The sequence below is a fragment of the Rhinoderma darwinii genome, chromosome 5 (assembly GCF_050947455.1).
Source record: "Rhinoderma darwinii isolate aRhiDar2 chromosome 5, aRhiDar2.hap1, whole genome shotgun sequence".
Taxonomy (NCBI): Eukaryota; Metazoa; Chordata; class Amphibia; order Anura; family Rhinodermatidae; genus Rhinoderma; species Rhinoderma darwinii.
In genome coordinates this window covers 183,129,296-183,151,890 of record NC_134691.1, presented here as the reverse complement: position 1 = coordinate 183,151,890, position 22,595 = coordinate 183,129,296, and positions in this window count along the sequence as shown.

The window sequence follows — 22,595 nt, the reverse complement described above, 5'->3', positions numbered from 1 at the left end:
ACAATTACTAGAGGGCGCAGTTCATCCCATCCTGATATTTACTGACCACAAGAACCTCACCTATCTCCAGACGGCCAAATGACTGAACCCCGGTCAAGCCAGGTGGTTGCTGTTCTTTGCCCAGTTCCAGTTTGAGCTCCACTACGGCCCTGCCGACAAGAATGTGAGGTCCGATGCCTTGTCCAGGTCGTTCGAGGACACCATGGCGTCTCCACAAAATATCATTGATCCGTCCTGCATTATCTCTGTCAACCCTCGGCAAGTAAGAGACATGCCTCCGGGGAGGACTTTTGTGCGCTTGGCAGACAGAAGGAGAATCCTTCGCTAGGGACACAGCTCCAAACTTGCAGGTCACGCCGGTGCCCGTAAGACCCGAGACCTGATTACCCATAATTTCTGGTGGCCCAAAGACATCATGGACATTGTCTCGTCCTGCACGGTGTGTGCGGCTAACAAAGTTGCTCACTCCAAGCCTGCTGGCCTGTTCCAGCCGATGCCTGTGCCCAATGCTCCCTTGCAGCATATAGCAATGGACTTTGTCATGAGCCTGCCTCCCTCTGCTGGATGCAGTGCGGTCTGGGTGGTGGTGGACCGATTCTCAAAGATGGCTCATTTCTTCCGCTGACCGATCTACCTTCTGCTTCTCGACTGGCCGACCTCTTCATCCCACACATCTTCCACCTGCATGGCTTACCTCTGCATATTGTGTCAGACCGGGGGTTTCGGGTCCACCTCGAAATTTTGGAGAGCCCTCTGCAAACTCCTTGATGTAAAGTTGGACTTTTCCTTAGCCTACCATCCCCAGTCCAATGGCCAAGTCGAGAGGATCAACCAAATCATGGAGAACTATCTACGACACTTCATCTCCAGGCAGTATGATGACTGGGTGCAGCGTCTTCCTTGGGCCGGGTTCTCCTTTATCAACAACACAAGTGAGTCCTCTGCTTCTACACTGTGACTTATTGTCTACGGCCAACATCCACAAATTCCTCTCCCTGTTTCCACTACGTCCCAGGTGCCTGCAGCTGATTCTGCATACAGGGACTTCCTATAGATCTGGCAGCAAACCCGATCCTCTATTCTGCTGGCGGTCGACCGCATGAAGCGAAAGGCAGACACAAGGAGAAGGGAGCCTCCCCAGTTTCTTCCGGGTACCAAGATCTGGCTGTCCTTAAGGAATATCCGGCTGAGGTTGCCGTCATGCAAATTCGCTCCCAGGTTCCTCGGGATCAACCCGGTCTCTTATAAGCTTCGGCTGCGCGCTACCCTCAGAATCAACAACTCCTTTCACGTGTCTCTTCTGAAGCCTGTGGTCCTGAACCGCTACTCTAAGACTCTTAGCCCTGCAGTTGCCCCCCGCGGTTCTGCCGATGTATTCGAGGTCAAGGAGATCTTGGACTTCAAGAGAATAAGAGGAAAAGCATTTTACTTGGTGAATTGAAAGAGGTTTGGTCCAGAAGAGAGGTCCTGGGAGCCAGAAGAAGACGTCAAGGCTCCTTCCCTCATTAAGAAGTTCCTCATTCGTTCTGGCCCCAAGAAGACGGGGCTTAAGAGGGGGGATACTGTAATGTCCACGGTCGCAGACTGCAGACTCCTATCATCCTGCAGACGTCTTCCTCCCCTGAGATGATAGCAGATGCGGCCGACCTGTCCTGCAGTGACCACTAGGGTGCGCGCTCGAGCTCATTCCCCTTAATGGACCAGAGCACACACATGTTTTATATTGACTGATTGCTCCCATGATCACCCTGGACTATAAGAAGGGCCCTGCCCCTTCCTTCATTGCCTGAGCTTTGTTGTGTTACCCGTGTTAGTCTTTGCAAATGGTCCCTTAGTGTTTTCCCGTTCCCAGTGTTCCCGTTCCTGCTACCTGTATCCTGTGCCGTAAAGTGTTGGAGTCGTGTTGTGCTGTATACTACGCCTTCCGTGTTACACCGTGCCTGGTGTCTGTCTGCTGCCAAGGTCCCATCCGAGCCTACCACCGCTACTGTCTGAAGTTACCACAGGTACCCTTACTTGAACTATAGACTTTGACGTGGTATCCTGTTGGCCAGCTGCTATCCCGCTATGGCGGCACAGCCCAGTGGGTCCACGCACCCTTCGTGACAATTACTATATTAGTAGGGATCTTCATTTAACATTTCCTAACCAATTAGGAACATTTTCTGGTGTCAGACAACCTGTTTAAGCCCTGCCTTTGGCAGGCTTAATAGGTATACTAACATGGCAGAGCTGGGGGCCTGCAGTGGGCCCCTAGCTGCCATGACAATGTATCGGCAACCCGCGATCGCATTGCAAGTGGCCGAATGGATGACAGAGGCGCTGCCCCCACTCTGTCTAATTGCTTATATTCCGTGGTTGCTATTAACCACAGCATCTAAGTGGTAAAACAACCGGGATCGTAGTTATCCCCGGTCCTGGCAGTTGGAACGAAATGTCAGCTGTAATATACAGCAGACACCTGCCCCATACTCCCCCCAACTATGGCGTACATGTCAAGGTACAGAAAGGGGTTGTAAAGTATGCGAGCCATTTCACCAAGCACTGCCTGGGCCACATGCAGTTGGGTATTTGCTAATACCTGGCTAGGTAAATTAAGAGATGTCACTTTTAAATTTCAGCCTGTTAGAAGATGCTTGACATAGAGGCAAGCACAACATTCAACAACCCTCAGCCAGAATATAGTGCTGGACAAGTATCATACCTACACCAAGCTTCTTTGAGGTAGGAATGGGGTTAGGGGTAACACACTAAAGGTAATTTTTTGGAAGGATCCATGTTTATAACATTGGTAAAGTCTGCTGAGACTACCTGTTCATTGTCTAACTACATTGTCAGCGAACCAAAGGAAATGTTTTTTTTTACATTTTCTGTAAACCGCTTACAGCTCTACAGAGGCACCCTGACATACCCCAAATAGATTTTAACCATTCCATTTTTTTTATCTTGTACATTTCTGGTAGGCGTCAATTTCTGTTGGCGTCATAGCTCTGGCTTCGCTTCCCTCTCTATATCTGGCAAAACACCTGTAAGACATGTAAGGCCAGCCTGCCCACTTCAATAATCTTTGCCTGTCTGCTCCGCCTTCTCCACCTCCCTGTGCCGCCAACTACACCCTCATGTGATGATATCCTATACCTCCGTGCGCAATCTTCTCTCTGGCGCATGCGCAATAGGAGCACTAACCTGAGCATGCGTCTGGCAAGCCAATTAGAGCATGCTCAGTTATACATGTAGAAAGAACGACCCACTGTGGGTGTACTCAGCGATGATGACATAGTGGCAAACAGCATTACAGGGATGTGTGCGGAGCAAGAGTATTTTGAGAAAGCTTTTCCCATAAAAATGCAACTAAATTGCACAATGTGAACTCAGCTTTAGTCTGGGACGAGTTACAAAATGTATCTTTTGGGCTTTAGGAAGCCACTAAATGATAGTGGGGACATTTACACCAAATAAAACGTACTTGAAATAGTAAATTTTTCTCAGTAGCATTTGACCTCCAAGGGCGCAACAATAGCTCATCCCTCAGGTTCTCCTTCTTTTACAGTATATTATATTTTGTTTAAAAATCAGAAAGCAATTAATGTGACAAATAAGCAATAACGGGAGATCTGGAAGGGACATCATGGTAATAGGATGTATAAACTGGGCTATAAATTGTATAGAGCTAATTAACCCTTTAAAGACCCAGACATTTTTAGTTTTTACATTTTCGTTTTTTACTTCCCGCATTTCAAGATCTATAACTTTTTTATTTTTCATATACAGAGTTGTGTGAGGGCTTATTTTTTTGCGGGGGGAGTTGTAGTTTCTATTGGCACCATTTAAAGTACTGTACTACTTTGACAAAGAAAAAAAACAGTTTTGTGGTTTACCACATTCTGAAAGCCATAATATTATTTTTTTTTCGTCGATTGAGCAGTGCGACGGCTTATTATTTACTGGTCGAGATGTAGGTTTTTTTGGTCTATACGATTCCTTCATTACATTTTATTAAATTTTTCTTTAGCGCTGAGGTCACCTAAAAACAACGACTCTGGTGCTTGAATTGAAAAAATTTACGCTGTTCACCATGTGAGTTAAATAATGGTATATTGTAATAGTTCAGACTTTAAGAGACGCGGTCATACCAATTTTGTTTATTTTTTATTTTTTACATTGTGCTTGGGGAAAAATGGGAAAAGTTATCTAGTTAAACGGCCAGGAACAGCACTGTTGCTGTTCCTGGCAGTTGGAGCAGCGTGTCAGCTGTGATACACAGCTGACACCTGCAGCGTATGGAGCAGGCACAACACGTGAGCCCGCTTCAAACACCCCCCCCCCACTCCATGACAATCATTTTCGTCATGAGTCCAGGAAAGGGTTAATACATTAGACTTCAGTATTGTACTGTTGTTTTATTTATTAATTGTGGTGCATAAGATTCAGGAGGGTAGTTAATGATCCGCAGTGAGAGGTCATTTAGTTTAGCACATCCATTAGTAACATTACAATGTAGAATGGGAAATTACATTCTGCTAGTAAAAGAACTAAAATTATTAACAATTTATTATGTACAACTTAGTAACAGCATGTGCACTTATGTCACTGTCATTAGGAGACGCACAATCTAAACAGTTCTAATGAAAAAGATAGAACTTCTCCTTTATCAAAATCATGATCTCAGTATTCTACACAAGAGGATCTTACATGCGCTACATTGACAAAGCCTATGAGTGTTGCTTAACCTCTTAAAGACCAAGCCGGAATTAGCCTCAAAGACTATCTCAAATATTGGAAATATGAGTGAATATATTGCAGAATGAGACCCCCTGCACGCGGCCGTAGCTGTAATAGCGGTCCGTGATTACAGGCACGGCCGGCCTTGGACAGTCACTCGCATTTGCGGACGGTGCTCCCATTATAAAGTATAGGAGCACAGTCTGTAAAATAAAAAATAGGACATGTCCTATTTTTTCTGGATCATTTCTATGGCCTGGACACCTTACTGGAAGGTGTGTTCATAAATAACCCCCATGTGACACAAATCTTCCTTGACACACAAATTCCCCCCAATGGTTTTTGCTTGAATAAATTTCAGGCCCCAATCCGGGTTTGCAGAGCTCTAAAGGGGTTGTCCTCAGGAAATATCTGATCGGTCGGGGTCCGACTCCGGGCACCCACACCGATCAGCTGTTTTGAGGGGGCCGCAGTGCTCGGATTTCAATGGGAGAAGGCTATAATACTGCGAACCGCTGCTACAAGTATGTTGGCAATTTACAGTATGAACCGCAGAGGAAATTAATGTGAAGCAGCACTCCTTATGAGCGCCGTGGCCCTTTTTAAAAGAGCCGATCGGCGGGGTGCCAGGAGTCGGACCTTGACCGATCAGACATTGATGGCCTATCCAGAGGATAGGCCATCAACTTTTTAGGACTGGACAACCCCTTTAAGCTGCCAGGACGATGCAACACCACCAGAAATGACCATATTTTGAAAACTACAGCCCCTAAGTTAATTTTTTTGGGGTGTAGTCAGTCTGTAGACAAAACTGTTTTTTTGCAGGAATTAATGCCAAGGAGGTGTGGAAAACTAGAATCTGATTTTATTTTTCACAAATATATTATTTTAAGAACATTTTATAAAACACAGTAAATGAAACTGAGAAAACGCACCCCAATATTTACTTCAGAAATACCCCGAGAGTGGCACTAATCTACTTTCTGGACACACAGCTACACCCAAAATGAGAGGAGCACCCTGAGCTTTCAGGGCACAATTTTAGTTTGAATGAAATTCAGGCCCTATTCCACGCTTCCTGAGCCTTGCGCAGCCAGAACGATATAAACAGTCCAGAAATGACCCCCATTTTAAAAACTACACCCCTTATGGTGTTAATTTAGGGGTATAATGGACATGTTGCTTGAAAAAAATAGAAATATTGGGTGTAAATAGAAAATAATATAATTTTTAGGCCAATTTTTTTTATGCACAGTGCATGAAACCAGTGAAATGCACCTTAATATGTATTACTCAGTTATGCCTTTGTGTAGAAATATGCTGCATACTCATCAAACAGAAGTGGAGTCACGATGCATACTCATAAGGGGGGCATGTTTCTAACAATGCCTGTGCATGTATTTATGACTATGTCTTGCTAACAAAGCAGCTGTTAAACGATTGTGTCAGTCTGCTGCCATTATGAACAGCAATTTAGTCTGACATATAGTAAGTTACAGTGGGAAAAATAAATATAATGTTTTGGAAGAAAGGGCAATATATCCCCAAAAAATATAGCAGGACATATTCATTAAAGCTAAAAAATCCCAAACTATCACAAATGCAAGATATCAAAGACATTTTTGTATATCTTAGTTCATCTTTAGAAATGAAAGAATCGATTCTGCACCAATTGAAAATCTGTCCGAAGTTCCCAAAGGTTTTGTATTCGGCGAATTCACACATTTTTGGGGTTAGCTGGACATGGACTGTGCCAAAATAGTGGCCTCCTTCGACCGCTAGTGGGGAATATAACAGAGTAGACAAAAGATTACATGACCTCAGATGGGCTTCCCCATAATACCTTACAGGAGCCTTCCCAAAATTCACTCAGCGAGCAATAGTAATGTCAAAGTGACAGCAACATATATGGATAGAGGGAGGGATACTCCCTCTATCCATATATGTTGCTGTCACTTTGACATTACTATTGCTCGCTGAGTGTTAAAGAGCTTGAAAGGGGTTGGATACAGTCAGGGGTGCACCTAGACTTTCTGTTGAGGCGAACAGTGAAATGGCGCCCACACACACTCTATAGGGTGATAGAGGACCAATAGCAAAGAAAAAAACAATATAATTGTTATGTTCACATGTTATGAAAATCTGTTTAAAGAGGCTCTGTCACCAGATTATAAGTGCCCTATCTCCTACATAATCTGATCGGCGCTGCAATGTAGATAACAACAGTAGTTTTTATTTTGAAAAACTATCATTTTTTTAGCAAGTTATGAGCAATTTTAGATTTATGCTAATGACTTTCTTAATGACCAAGTGGGCGTTGTGAAGAGAAGTGTGATATATTATGAAAGACCCCAGTAGCTGGCAGGTCAAAAACTTCAATTGAAAAGACTAGAGTGCCTGAGGCACAAGGAAACCCATTTTCCCAGCTACCAACAAAATTGTAATAATATTTAACTTTTAATGTTATATTTCTAAAAAGTCCAGGAGGGACAAAGAGCACACACAGTTAAAATTAGCTAAAGACCAACGGCAAAGCACTCTGTGAGATTACTGCCGTACAAGGCAGAATTCGGTGGATGAATCCTATTATGGATAGGAACGCTAAGTCAGCAGCTGCAGACTGCCTGACAGTGCAGGTAGCACAGTGTAGCAGTGTATTAGAGATGGAAGCCGGTGGATCGTAGCAGTTAAAATTATAAGTATAGCCCCCCCGACATGTTTCGTTGTCAACACAACGTCCTCAGGGGATAACAACGGCGCTATTAAATGCGCGCTCTACTTCCTTGTGTTTTAAAGCTCAGCTGGAGCTCACACAGGAAACACCTGTGTGAGGACCAATGGAAAGGATCGAAAGTGACAGGCCCCTGTGGGATAGGATTGACAGCTCACAGCGCCAATCAGGATTAGGTGCAAATGCACCAATCAGTGTATAGTTACGGCGCATGGGTATAGGCGCACAGGGAAAACTTAGCCGATTTCGGCTATGGGTGATTTCCAACAATTGACTGTCAGTCAATACGTATTGATGGCGCAGGCGCAGAGAATATCAGAATGAACTTGGCCGATATCCAGAAAAATGGCGCACGCACAGATAGTCTATCGATGGACTTAGAATTATCGGATCACCTAACTGTCAAAATGTGAGTACATGTAACGCATGGGCCATTACTCATAAAGAGGACTTAGCCGACAGCGAGGTAGATAAGAAGGGCTCTACCAATATATGGGAGCGGCGCCTGCGTAGAAGATGCTACAATTGACATAGCCGATTAGATGATCTTTTATTTATAGATATATGTCACGCAGGCGTGGATGGTCACCAGAGGGAACTTAGTCAAAATAGGGACGGATATATACATATGAGGCCATGAAGTGGATTAGGCCGAATTCCAGGAGGGAAGGGCAGACAAGATATATATGTCAATAGACAGGGGGCCCATATGTTTAGATTTCTAGCGCAGACAATAAGTAATATGCATCTATTTAGAAACGACATTTATCTGTTAGGACGCAAGGTGTAGATCAGACAAGGGCTGTCAAGGTACAGGTATCATAATGATATTTCTAGACTCAAAATTGTTCACAAGTGAATATATCAATATTACCTTGATACAAAGTGAAATTAACACTTTCACAGTATTTCTGTATGTACATACGTCACCATGCTGAGTTATACAAGGAAGAAGGTCCAACGCAATGGACTACAAGTATTCAATATTACAAATTAATTATGCTAAATAGCACAAGTAAAAATGTTGCAGATATCAATATATAGTTTAAGGTGCAAGAGGGATTGACGGAACGTCAATCAGATATAAGGTTATGGAGTAGGTCTGACCTACAGGGGACTAGAGGAAGGCAACAAAAGTGAAGCCTTCATTGAGACCATTAGGGTTTAGGGTACTCAATCTATGTATCCATCTAGCTTCTTCCTGTAGGAGCTTTTTGTCCAGGTTTCCAGCTCTAGGACCCAGCTTGATTTGGGCAATGCCCCAAAATTGAAGGACATTTATGTCCCCCTGATGTACATATCTCATATGTTTGGAAAGAGGAGTATCCTCTTTCGTATTGATGGTACTAATGTGTTTAGAGATCCTCCTTCGAAGCTGTTGAATTGTTTTGCCTACATATAATTTGGGACAGGGACATTGAGCAGCGTAGACAACGCCGCTACTTTGGCAGTTGATAAATTGCCTAATAGTAAATTTCTTTCCATCAAATGGATTGGAGAAGGTTTTGGTTTTGGGCATAAATGTACAGAAAGAGCATCTGCCACACGGGAAGGATCCCTTTGTGGGAGGTGGAAGCCAGATACTCCGTTCGATAGCCGGTCTAGAGTAATGGCTATGAGTAAGGAATTCCCGAAGGTTCCTACCTCTGCGGTACGTGATCTTAGGGCCACTGGAGATCACATCACGTAGGTCAGGGTCCGCCTGTAAAATTTGCCAGTGTTTCTGTAGAACATTCCTAACTTGATGTGAGCAGGTATCGAAATTCCCTATACATCTAATGATGGAGGATTTCGCTTCCTGAGTGATACTGTTCACATTAGTACTCTTACCATAGAGTAATTCTTCTCTAGGTGTTGCCATAGCTCTGGCAAAAGCTCTGTGTAGAGTTTTCTTGGGGTATCCCCGTGCTCGAAATTTATTATATAGCGTATCACACTCAAATTTAAAGGAATGTTCATCAGAACAGTTTCTCCTGGCTCTCAAATACTGGCCAACTGGGATACCCTTCTTTAGGGCTGGTGGGTGGAAGCTCCCCCAGTGTAAGAAGTTATTTGTAGCAGTCTCCTTCCGGAAAATATTAGTTTGGACACCGCCACTAAGATCCAAGGAGATCTTGAGATCAAGGAAATTTAATTCGTTGGTGTGTATGGTGTGGGTAAACTTCATACCAATGTGATTGGTGTTAATAATATCCATGAAGTCAGTGAAAAGGGTGATATCACCATCCCAAAAGATCAGTATATCGTCGATATACCTCCCCCAAAATAAGATGTAACATGTGAAAAAAAGTAAATCCTCATTAAAAATTAAAGTGTCTTCCCACCACCCCAAAAAAAGATTAGCATAAGTGGGTGCACAAACTGTGCCCATGGCAGTGCCTTTAAGTTGATGGTTTCTGAGAAACTGTTCTGATGAACATTCCTTTAAATTTGAGTGTGATACCCTATATAATAAATTTCGAGCACGGGGATACCCCAAGAAAACTCTACACAGAGCTTTTGCCAGAGCTATGGCAACACCTAGAGAAGAATTACTCTATGGTAAGAGTACTAATGTGAACAGTATCACTCAGGAAGCTAAATCCTCCACCATTAGATGTATAGGGAATTTCGATACCTGCTCACATCAAGTTAGGAATGTTCTACAGAAACACTGGCGAATTTTACAGGCGGACCCTGACCTACGTGATGTGATCTCCAGTGGCCCTAAGATCACGTACCGCAGAGGTAGGAACCTTCGGGAATTCCTTACTCATAGCCATTACTCTAGACCGGCTATCGAACGGAGTATCTGGCTTCCACCTCCCACAAAGGGATCCTTCCCGTGTGGCAGATGCTCTTTCTGTACATTTATGCCCAAAACCAAAACCTTCTCCAATCCATTTGATGGAAAGAAATTTACTATTAGGCAATTTATCAACTGCCAAAGTAGCGGCGTTGTCTACGCTGCTCAATGTCCCTGTCCCAAATTATATGTAGGCAAAACAATTCAACAGCTTCGAAGGAGGATCTCTAAACACATTAGTACCATCAATACGAAAGAGGATACTCCTCTTTCCAAACATATGAGATATGTACATCAGGGGGACATAAATGTCCTTCAATTTTGGGGCATTGCCCAAATCAAGCTGGGTCCTAGAGCTGGAAACCTGGACAAAAAGCTCCTACAGGAAGAAGCTAGATGGATACATAGATTGAGTACCCTAAACCCCAATGGTCTCAATGAAGGCTTCACTTTTGTTGCCTTCCTCTAGTCCCCTGTAGGTCAGACCTACTCCATAACCTTATATCTGATTGACGTTCCGTCAATCCCTCTTGAACCTTAAACTATATATTGATATCTGCAACATTTTTACTTGTGCTATTTAGCATAATTAATTTGTAATATTGAATACTTGTAGTCCATTGCGTTGGACCTTCTTCCTTGTATAACTCAGTATGGTGACGTATGTACATACAGAAATACTGTTAAAGTGTTAATTTCACTTTGCATCAAGGTAATATTGATATATTCACTTGTGAACAATTTTGAGTCTAGAAATATCATTATGATACCTGTACCTTGACAGCCCTTGTCTGATCTACACCTTGCGTCCTAACAGATAAATGTTGTTTCTAAATAGATGCATATTACTTATTGTCTGCGCTAGAAATCTAAACATATGGGCCCCCTGTCTATTGACATATATATCTTGTCTGCCCTTCCCTCCTGGAAATCGGCCTAATCCACTTCATGGCCTCATATGTATATATCCGTCCCTATTTTGACTAAGTTCCCTCTGGTGACCATCCACGCCTGCGTGACATATATCTATAAATAAAAGATCATCTAATCGGCTATGTCAATTGTAGCATCTTCTACGCAGGCGCCGCTCCCATATATTGGTAGAGCCCTTCTTATCTACCTCGCCGTCGGCTAAGTCCTCTTTATGAGTATTGGCGAATGCGTTACATGTACTCACATTTTGACAGTTAGGTGATCCGATAATTCTAAGTCCATCGATAGACTATCTGCGCGTGCGCCATTTTTCTGGATATCGGCCAAGTTCATTCTGATATTCTCTGCGCCTGCGCCATCAATACGTATTGACTGACAGTCAATTGTTGGAAATCACCCATAGCCGAAATCGGCTAAGTTTTCCCTGTGCGCCTATACCCATGCGCCGTAACTATACACTGATTGGTGCATTTGCACCTAATCCTGATTGGCGCTGTGAGCTGTCAATCCTATCCCACAGGGGCCTGTCACTTTCGATCCTTTCCATTGGTCCTCACACAGGTGTTTCCTGTGTGAGCTCCAGCTGAGCTTTAAAACACAAGGAAGTAGAGCGCGCATTTAATAGCGCCGTTGTTATCCCCTGAGGACGTTGTGTTGACAACGAAACATGTCGGGGGGGCTATACTTATAATTTTAACTGCTACGATCCACCGGCTTCCATCTCTAATACACTGCTTCACTGTGCTACCTGCACTGTCAGGCAGTCTGCAGCTGCTGACTTAGCGTTCCTGTCCATGATAGGATTCATCCACCGAATTCTGCCTTGTACGGCAGTAATCTCACAGAGTGCTTTGCCATTGGTCTTTAGCTAATTTTAACTGTGTGTGCTCTTTGTCCCTCCTGGACTTTTTAGAAATATAACATTAAAAGTTAAATATTATTACAATTTTGTTGGTAGCTGGGAAAATGGGTTTCCTTGTGCCTCAGGCACTCTAGTCTTTTCTAGTGAAGAGAAGTGTATGACGCTGACCAATCAGTGACCAATCAGTGACCAATCAGCATCATACACTTCTCATTGTTCCAGCCCAGCATGATCCACAGCACAGTGTAATTGTGCAGTGAAAGAAGCTGGGCTGGAACAATGAGAAGTGTATGACGCTGATTGGTCACTGATTGGTCAGCGTCATACACTATTCTCCACAACGCCCACTTGGTCAAAAGTAAAAACACGCCCAGTTGGTAATTAAGAAAGTAATTAGCATAAATCTAAAATTGCTCATAAATTACTCAAAAATTATCATTTTTCAAAATAAAAACCACTGCTGTTATCTACATTATAATCACATTATGTAGGAGATAGGGCACTTATAATCTGGTGACAGAGCCTCTTTAATACAAGTATATAGGATTTATAAAAATCCTGATAACATGCTACATAAAATATGCAGTGTATATATGCAAATAAATGACATACCTATCTACATGTACTCACTATCTTACACTCATCTGTATAGAACTATTTGTGCACATTTAGCATCATAGTCATGCATATTCACTGCGTGCACTGGAAGAAGCACAGTAATAAATATGCTACTAGAACCAAGCTCAGTACTCAAATACAGCATCAGAACCAAGATCAGTACATAAATACAGAACCAAGACAGTACATATATATATACTAGTACAGTACCAGAAGCAAGCAGTACATAGACACAGCACCAGAACCAAGCTTAGTACATACATACAGTACCATAACCAAGCTCATAACATAAATACAGCCCCAAAACCAAGCTTAGTACATATGAACTTTGTTCTGGTGCTGTATGTATATCGTGAGCTTTGTTCTGGTGCTGTGTTTATGTACTGAGCTTGGTTCTGGTACTGTATTTATGTACAGAGCTTGGTTCTGGCATTGTACTTATGTACTGACCTTGGTTCTGGTGCTATATATATGTACTAAGCCTGGTTCTCGTGCTGTATATATATACTGAACTTTGTTCTTGTGCTGTATTTATGTACTGATCTTGGTTCTGGTGGTGTATTTATGTACTGAGCTTGGTTCTGGTGTTGTACTTATGTACTGACCTCGGTTCTGGTGCTAGATACATGTACTAAGACTGTTTCTCTTGCTGTATATATATACTGAGCTTTGTTCTTGTGCTGTATTTATGTATTGATCTTGGTTCTGGCGTTGTACTTATGTACTGACCTTGGTTCTGGTGCTATATATATGTACTAAGCCTGGTTCTCGTGCTGTATATATATACTGAACTTTGTTCTTGTGCTGTATTTATGTACTGATCTTGGTTCTGGTGGTGTATTTATGTACTGAGCTTGGTTCTGGTGTTGTACTTATGTACTGACCTCGGTTCTGGTGCTAGATACATGTACTAAGACTGCTTCTCGTGCTGTATATATATACTGAGCTTTGTTCTTGTGCTGTATTTATGTATTGATCTTGGTCCTGGTGGTGTATTTATGTACTGATCTTGGTTCTGGTGGTATTTATGTACTGATCCTGGTTTAGGTGCTGTATTTATGTGCTGAGCTTGGTTCTCGTCCTATATATATATATACACTACCGTTCAAAAGTTTTGGGTCACCCAGACAATTTTGTGTTTTCCATGAAAACTCACACTTATATTTATCAAATGAGTTGAAAAATGACTAGAAAATATAGTCAAGACATTGACAAGGTTAGAAATAATGATTTTTATTTGAAATAATAATTTTCTCCTTCAAACTTTGCTTTCGTCAAAGAATGCTCCATTTGCAGCAATTACAGCATTGCAGACCTTTGGCATTCTAGCTGTTAATTTGCTGAGGTAATCGGGAGAAATTTCACCCCATGCTTCCAGAAGGCCCTCACACAAGTTGGATTGGCTCGATGGGCACTTCTTGCGTATCATACGGTCAAGCTGCTCCCACAACAGCTCTATGGGGTTGAGATCTGGTGACTGCGCTGGCCACTCCATTACAAATAGAATACCAGCTGCCTGCTATAGAACTATTTGTGCACATTTAGCATCATAGTCATGCATATTCACTGCGTGCACTGGAAGAAGCACAGTAATAAATATGCTACTAGAACCAAGCTCAGTACTCAAATACAGCATCAGAACCAAGATCAGTACATAAATACAGAACCAAGACAGTACATATATATATACTAATACAGTACCAGAAGCAAGCTCAGTACATAGACACAGCACCAGAACAAAGCTTAGTACATACATACAGTACCATAGCCAAGCTCATAACATAAATACAGCCCCAAAACCAAGCTTAGTACATATGAACTTTGTTCTGGTGCTGTATGTATATACTGAGCTTTGTTCTGGTGCTGTGTTTATGTACTGAGCTTGGTTCTGGTACTGTATTTATGTACAGAGCTTGGTTCTGGTGTTGTACTTATGTACTGACCTTGGTTCTGGTGCTATATATATGTACTAAGCCTGGTTCTCGTGCTGTATATATATACTGAACTTTGTTCTTGTGCTGTATTTATGTACTGATCTTGGTTCTGGTGGTGTATTTATGTACTGAGCTTGGTTCTGGTGTTGTACTTATGTACTGACCTCGGTTCTGGTGCTAGATACATGTACTAAGACTGTTTCTCGTGCTGTATATATATACTGAGCTTTGTTCTTGTGCTGTATTTATGTATTGATCTTGGTTCTGGCGTTGTACTTATGTACTGACCTTGGTTCTGGTGCTATATATATGTACTAAGCCTGGTTCTCGTGCTGTATATATATACTGAACTTTGTTCTTGTGCTGTATTTATGTACTGATCTTGGTTCTGGTGGTGTATTTATGTACTGAGCTTTGTTCTGGTGTTGTACTTATGTACTGACCTCGGTTCTGGTGCTAGATACATGTACTAAGACTGTTTCTCGTGCTGTATATATATACTGAGCTTTGTTCTTGTGCTGTATTTATGTATTGATCTTGGTCCTGGTGGTGTATTTATGTACTGATCTTGGTTCTGGTGGTATTTATGTACTGATCCTGGTTTAGGTGCTGTATTTATGTGCTGAGCTTGGTTCTCGTCCTATATATATATATATATATACACTACCGTTCAAAAGTTTTGGGTCACCCAGACAATTTTGTGTTTTCCATGAAAACTCACACTTATATTTATCAAATGAGTTGAAAAATGACTAGAAAATATAGTCAAGACATTGACAAGGTTAGAAATAATGATTTTTATTTGAAATAATAATTTTCTCCTTCAAACTTTGCTTTCGTCAAAGAATGCTCCATTTGCAGCAATTACAGCATTGCAGACCTTTGGCATTCTAGCTGTTAATTTGCTGAGGTAATCGGGAGAAATTTCACCCCATGCTTCCAGAAGGCCCTCCCACAAGTTGGATTGGCTCGATGGGCACTTCTTGCGTACCATACGGTCAAGCTGCTCCCACAACAGCTCTATGGGGTTGAGATCTGGTGACTGCGCTGGCCACTCCATTACAAATAGAATACCAGCTGCCTGCTTCTTCCCTAAATAGTTCTTGCATAATTTGGAGGTGTGCTTTGGGTCATTGTCCTGTTGTAGGATGAAATTGGCTCCAATCAAGCGCTGTCCACAGGGTATGGCATGGCGTTGCAAAATTGAGTGATAGCCTTCCTTATTCAAAATCCCTTTTACCTTGTACAAATCTCCCACTTTACCAGCACCAAAGCAACCCCAGACCATCACATTACCTCCACCATGCTTGACAGATGGCGTCAGGCACTCTTCCAGCATCTTTTCAGTTGTTCTGCGTCTCACAAATGTTCTTCTGTGTGATCCAAACACCTCAAACTTCGATTCATCTGTCCATAACACTTTTTTCCAATCTTCCTCTGTCCAATGTCTGTGTGCTTTTGCCCATATTAATCTTTTCCTTTTATTAGCCAGTCTCAGATATGGCTTTTTCTTTGCCACTCTGCGCTGAAGGCCAGCATCCCGGAGTCGCCTCTTCACTGTAGACGTTGACACTGGCGTTTTGCGGGTACTATTTAATGAAGCTGCCAGTTGAGGACCTGTGAGGCGTCTATTTCTCAAACTAGAGATTCTAATGTACTTGTCTTGTTGCTCAGTTGTGCAGCGGGGCCTCCCACTTCTCTTTCTACTCTGGTTAGAGCCTGTGTGTGCTGTCCTCGGATGGGAGTAGTACACACCGTTGTAGGAAATCTTCAGTTTCTTGGCAATTTCTCGCATGGAATAGCCTTAATTTCTAACAACAAGAATAGACTGTCGCGTTTCACATGAAAACTCTCTTTTTCTAGCCATTTTGAGAGTTTAATCGAACCCACAAATGTAATGCTCCAGATTCTCAACTAGCTCAAAGGAAGGTCAGTTTTATAGCTCCTCTAAACTCCTCTAAAGCGAAACTGTTTACAGAGGTGCTAACATAATTGCACAAGGGTTTTCAAGTGTTTTCTAATCATCCATTAGCCTTCTAACACAGTTAGCAAACACAATGTACCAATAGAACACTGGAGTGATGGTTGCTGGAAATGGGCCTCTATACACCTATGTAAATATTGCATTAAAAAACAGACGTTTGCAGCTAGAATAGTCATTTAGCACATTAACAATGTATAGAGTGTATTTCTGATTAATTTAATGTTATCTTCATTGAAAAAAACTGTGCTTTTCTTTCATAAATAAGGAAATTTCTAAGTGACCCTAAACTTTTGAATGGTAGTGTATACAGCACCAGAACAATGCTCAGTACATATATACAGCATCAGAACCAAGCTCAGTACATAAATACAACTCCAGAAACAAGCTCAGTGTCTATATATATATATATATATATATATATATATATATATATATATATATATATATATATATATACAGTTAAGGAAATAAGTATTTGATCCCTTGCTGATTTTGTAAGTTTGCCCACTGTCAAAGACATGAACAGTCTAGAATTTTTAGGCTAGGTTAATTTTACCAGTGAGAGATAGATTATATAAAAAAAAAAAAACAGAAAATCACATTGTCAAAATTATATATATTTATTTGCATTGTGCACAGAGAAATAAGTATTTGATCCCTTTGGCAAACAAGACTTAATACTTGGTGGCAAAACCCTTGTTGGCAAGCACAGCAGTCAGACGTTTTTTGTAGTTGATGATGAGGTTTGCACACATGTTAGATGGAATTTTGGCCCACACCTCTTTGCAGATCATCTGTAAATCATTAAGATTTTGAGGCTGTCGCTTGGCAACTCGGATCTTCAGCTCCCTCCATAAGTTTTCGATGGGATTAAGGTCTGGAGACTGGCTAGGCCACTCCATGACCTTAATGTGCTTCTTTTTGAGCCACTCCTTTGTTGCCTTGGCTGTATGTTTCGGGTCATTGTCGTGCAGGAAGACCCAGCCACGAGCCATTTTTAATGTCCTGGTGGAGAGAAGGAGGTTGTCACTCAGGATTTGACGGTACATGGCTCCATCCATTCTCCCATTGATGCGGTGAAGTAGTCCTGTGCCCTTAGCAGAGAAACACCCCCAAAACATAATGTTTCCACCTCCATGCTTGACAGTGGGGACGGTGTTCTTTGGGTCATAGGCAGCATTTCTCTTCCTCCAAACACGGCGAGTTGAGTTAATGCCAAAGAGCTCAATTTTAGTCTCATCTGACCACAGCACCTTCTCCCAATCACTCTCAGAATCACCCAGATGTTCATTTGCACACTTCAGATGGGCCTGTACATGTGCCTTCTTGAGCAGGGGGACCTTGCGGGCACTGCAGGATTTTAATCCATCACGGCGTAATGTGTTACCAATGGTTTTCTTGGTGACTGTGGTCCCAGCTGCCTTGAGATCATTAACAAGTTCCCCCAGTGTAGTTTTCGGCTGAGCTCTCACCTTCCTCAGGATCAAGGATACCACACGAGGTGAGATTTTGCATGGAGCGCCAGATCGATGTCGATTGACAGTCATTTTGTATGTCTTCCATTTTCTTACTATTGCACCAACAGTTGTCTCCTTCTCACCCAGCGTCTTACTTATGGTTTTGTAGCCCATTCCAGCCTTGTGCAGGTCTATGATCTTGTCCCTGACATCCTTAGAAAGCTCTTTGGTCTGGCCCATGTTGTAGAGGTTGGAGTCAGACTGATTAATTGAGTCTGTGGACAGGAGTCTTTTATACAGGTGACCATTTAAGACAGCTGTCTTTAATGCAGGCACCAAGTTGATTTGGAGCGTGTAACTGGTCTGGAGGAGGCTGAACTCTTAATGGTTGGTAGGGGATCAAATACTTATTTCTCTGTGCACAATGCAAATAAATATATATAATTTTGACTATGTGATTTTCTGTTTTTTTTTTTTTAAATATAATCTATCTCTCACTGGTAAAATTAACCTAGACTAAAAATTCTAGACTGTTCATGACTTTGACAGTGGGCAAACTTACAAAATCAGCAAGGGATCAAATACTTATTTCCTTCACTGTATATATATATATATATATATATATATATATATATATATATATATATATACAGCACCAGAACAAAGCTCAGTATATATATACACTACCGTTCAAAAGTTTGGGGTCACCCAGACAATTTTGTGTTTTCCATGAAAACTCACACTTATATTTATCAAATGAGTTGCAAAATGACTAGAAAATATAGTCAAGACATTGACAAGGTTAGAAATAATGATTTTTATTTGAAATAATAATTTTCTCCTTCAAACTTTGCTTTCGTCAAAGAATGCTCCATTTGCAGCAGTTACAGCATTTCAGACCTTTGGCATTCTAGCTGTTAATTTGCTGAGGTAATCGGGAGAAATTTCACCCCATGCTTCCAGAAGGCCCTCCCACAAGTTGGATTGGCTTGATGGGCACTTCTTGCGTACCATACGGTAAAGCTGCTCCCACAACAGCTCTATGGGATTGAGATCTGGTCACTGCGCTGGCCACTCCATTACAGATAGAATACCAGCAGCCTGCTTCTTCCCTAAATAGTTCTTGCATAATTTGGAAGTATGCTTTGGGTCATTGTCCTGTTGTAGGATGAAATTGGCTCCAATCAAGCGCTGTCCACAGGGTATGGCATGGCGTTGCAAAATGGAGTGATAGCCTTCCTCATTCAAAATCCCTTTTACCTTGTATAAATCTCCACCTTTACCAGCACCAAAGCAACCCCAGAGATCACAGATGGCGTCAGGCACTCTTCCAGCATCTTTTCAGTTGTTCTGCGTCTCACAAATGTTCTTCTGTGTGATCCAAACACCTCAAACTTTGATTTGTCTGTCCATAACACTTTTTTCCAATCTTCCTCTGTCCAATGTCTGTGTGCTTTTGCCCATATTAATCTTTTCCTTTTATTAGCCAGTCTCAGATATAGCTTTTTCTTTGCCACTCTGCCCTGAAGGCCAGCATCCCGGAGTCGCCTCTTCACTGTAGACGTTGACACTGGCGTTTTGCGGGTACTATTTAATGAAGCTGCCAGTTGAGGACCTGTGAGGCGTCTATTTCTCAAACTAGAGACTCTAATGTACTTGTCTTGTTGCTCAGTTGTGCAGCGGGGCCTCCCACTTCTCTTTCTACTCTGGTTAGAACCTGTTTGTGCTGTCCTCTGAAGGGAGTAGTACACACCGTTGTAGGAAATCTTCAGTTTCTTGGAAATTTCTTGCATGGAATAGCCTTCATTTCTAAGAACAGGAATAGACTGTCGAGTTTCACATGAAAGCTCTCTTTTTCTAGCCATTTTGAGAGTTTAATCGAACCCACAAATGTAATGCTTCAGTTTCTCAACTAGCTCAAAGGAAGGTCAGTTTTAAAGCTCCTCTAAACAGCAAAACTGTTTACAGCGGTGCTAACATAATTGCACAAGGGTTTTCAAGTGTTTTCTAATCATCCATAGCCTTCTAACACAGTTAGCAAACACAATGTACCATTAGAACACTGGAGTGATGGTTGCTGGAAATGGGCCTCTATACACCTATGTAGATATATTGCATTAAAAACCAGACGTTTGCAGCTAGAATAGTCATTTAGCACATTAACAATGTATAGAGTGTATTTCTGATTAATTTAATGTTATCTTCATTGAAGAAAACTGTGCTTTTCTTTAAAAAATAAGGAAATTTCTAAGTGACCCTAAACTTTTGAACGGTAGTGTATGTATATATATATATATATATATATATATATATATATACACATATGCATACATACAGCACCAGAACCAAGCTCAGTACATAAATACAGCTCCAGAACCAAGCTCAGTAAATAAATACAACACCAGAACCAATCTCAGTGCATATATACAACTCCAGAAACAAGCTTGGTATATATATATATATATATATATATATATATATATATATATATATATATACATATATATACATATATACATATAAAGCACCAGAACCAGGCTCAGTACATAAATGCAGCAACGGAACAAAGCTTAGTACTTAAATACAGGCTCTAGAACCAAGCTAAGTACATATAAACAGCACCAGAACCAAGATCAATACATATATACAGTACCAGAAGTAAGCTCAGTACATATATACAGTCCCAGAACCATGCTCAGAACATACATACAGCACCAGAACCAAGCTTAGTACATATATACAGCACCAGCACAAATACAGCTCAATTTAGCAAAACCCCTGCCGTATAGGTTTGTAAAACTACAGCTCCCTGCATGGCCTGAACAATGGTAAGGATATGCTGGGAGTTCCTGTTCTACAAAAAAGAAATCATATGACACATCATCTCACGGCAGGTCATATAGTGACTACAGTACTGATTAGAAGCAGAATAAACATTTACATTAAGTGACTCACAGGTGACATCAGATTCTAGTTGTTATTTTCCTCTATTCTTCTTCATCCAGTCTAGACCTCTATGATGACTTCTCCCGGCCACAGCCCATTTCTGCAGTTTTCTGCTCAGATGTCTTCAGCTTCTCACTTTTCAAACATTTCTGCACCTATAAATGAAGATAAAATTTTCATGGTGCCACACAGTATGCCCTAAATATAATAGAACAATACACTCTGTCCCACACACACTGTGCCCCATGTTGATAGTGCCCCCCAAAGAGCGCCTGTAGACAGTGCCCTCCATAGATCCCTCTGCAGACAGTGCCCCACATACATAGGGCCCACCATGGAGTCCCCTGCAGACAGTGCCCCACATATAGCCCCCTGTAGACCGTACCCCACATACATAGTGCCCGCCATAGAGCCCCTTGTAGGTAATGGCCTCCAGAGATCCCCCTGTAGATAGTGACCACATATAGTCTCCTGTATATAGTGCTCCACATATAGCCCCCCTGTAGAGAGTTCTCCACATATAGCCCCTCACACATATAGCCCCTCACACATATAGCCCTCACACATATAGCCCCTCATACATATAGTCCCCCTCTAACTAATGCTCCACATATAGCGCCTCACACATATAGCCCCTCACACATATAGTCCCTCCCTGTAGATAATTCTCCACATATAGCCCCCTGTATATGGTGCTCCACATAGCCCCTCACACATATAGCCCCGCCTGTAGATAGTGCTCCACATATAGCCCCTCACACATATAGCCCCTTCCTGTAGATAATGCTCCACATATAAACCCTCATACAGAAAAAAATTAACTTTACAAGGCACTGAGTGGCTGGGCAAGTCATTCTGCCCTGCCAATCAGCGTCTTTCAATTACATAATCGTGCTGCTTGCGTCGTTGAAAGGCTCTGAATGGCAGGGTGCCGTGCCCTTCCATTCAAAGACGAAAGCGGCGCAATGACGCGCCGCTTACGTCATTCAAAGGCACTGAAGGGTGGGGCACAGAACTTCCCCGCCATTCATTGCTTATGCATGTAATTATATCTGCGTCCTATAGACGCAGGTACAATTATAGTGCAGGAGGGGCTGGCGGCAGCTGGTTTCTGTGGTGCCCCCAGGGGCGGATTAAGGGTACCATGGGCCCCGGGCACTTTCCAAAGTCTGGGCCCCCTTGAAGTCACCTTATGTTATTTTTTCATATTTCTGTTTAGGCAGCTGTAGATCTGGCACGGATGTATACTCGCTGTAAAAACGGTTGCGTAAAAAACGGCCCGTGGGAACGGAACGCAGTTTTTCCCATTGAAATCAATGGGCAGATGTTTGTAGGCGTTCAGTCCCCGTATTTTTAGCCATGTTTCAGGGTGTTTCTGGCCCGTTAAAATGGCTGAAAATAGGTCGTGTGAACATACCCTTAGGGCTAAGGGTGCATTTACACGGTGCAGTTAAAACTGCATCAAAACAGTGTCGCATGCAGTTTTGATGTGGTTTTCACTGCCTTTGACGGAATTTACAGGTGAAACATGTTACATAAACGTGTTTCACCTGTAAAATAAAAAACTGCACCAAAAACCAAATCAAAACTGCATGCAGTTTTAGATGCACTTTAATACAATGT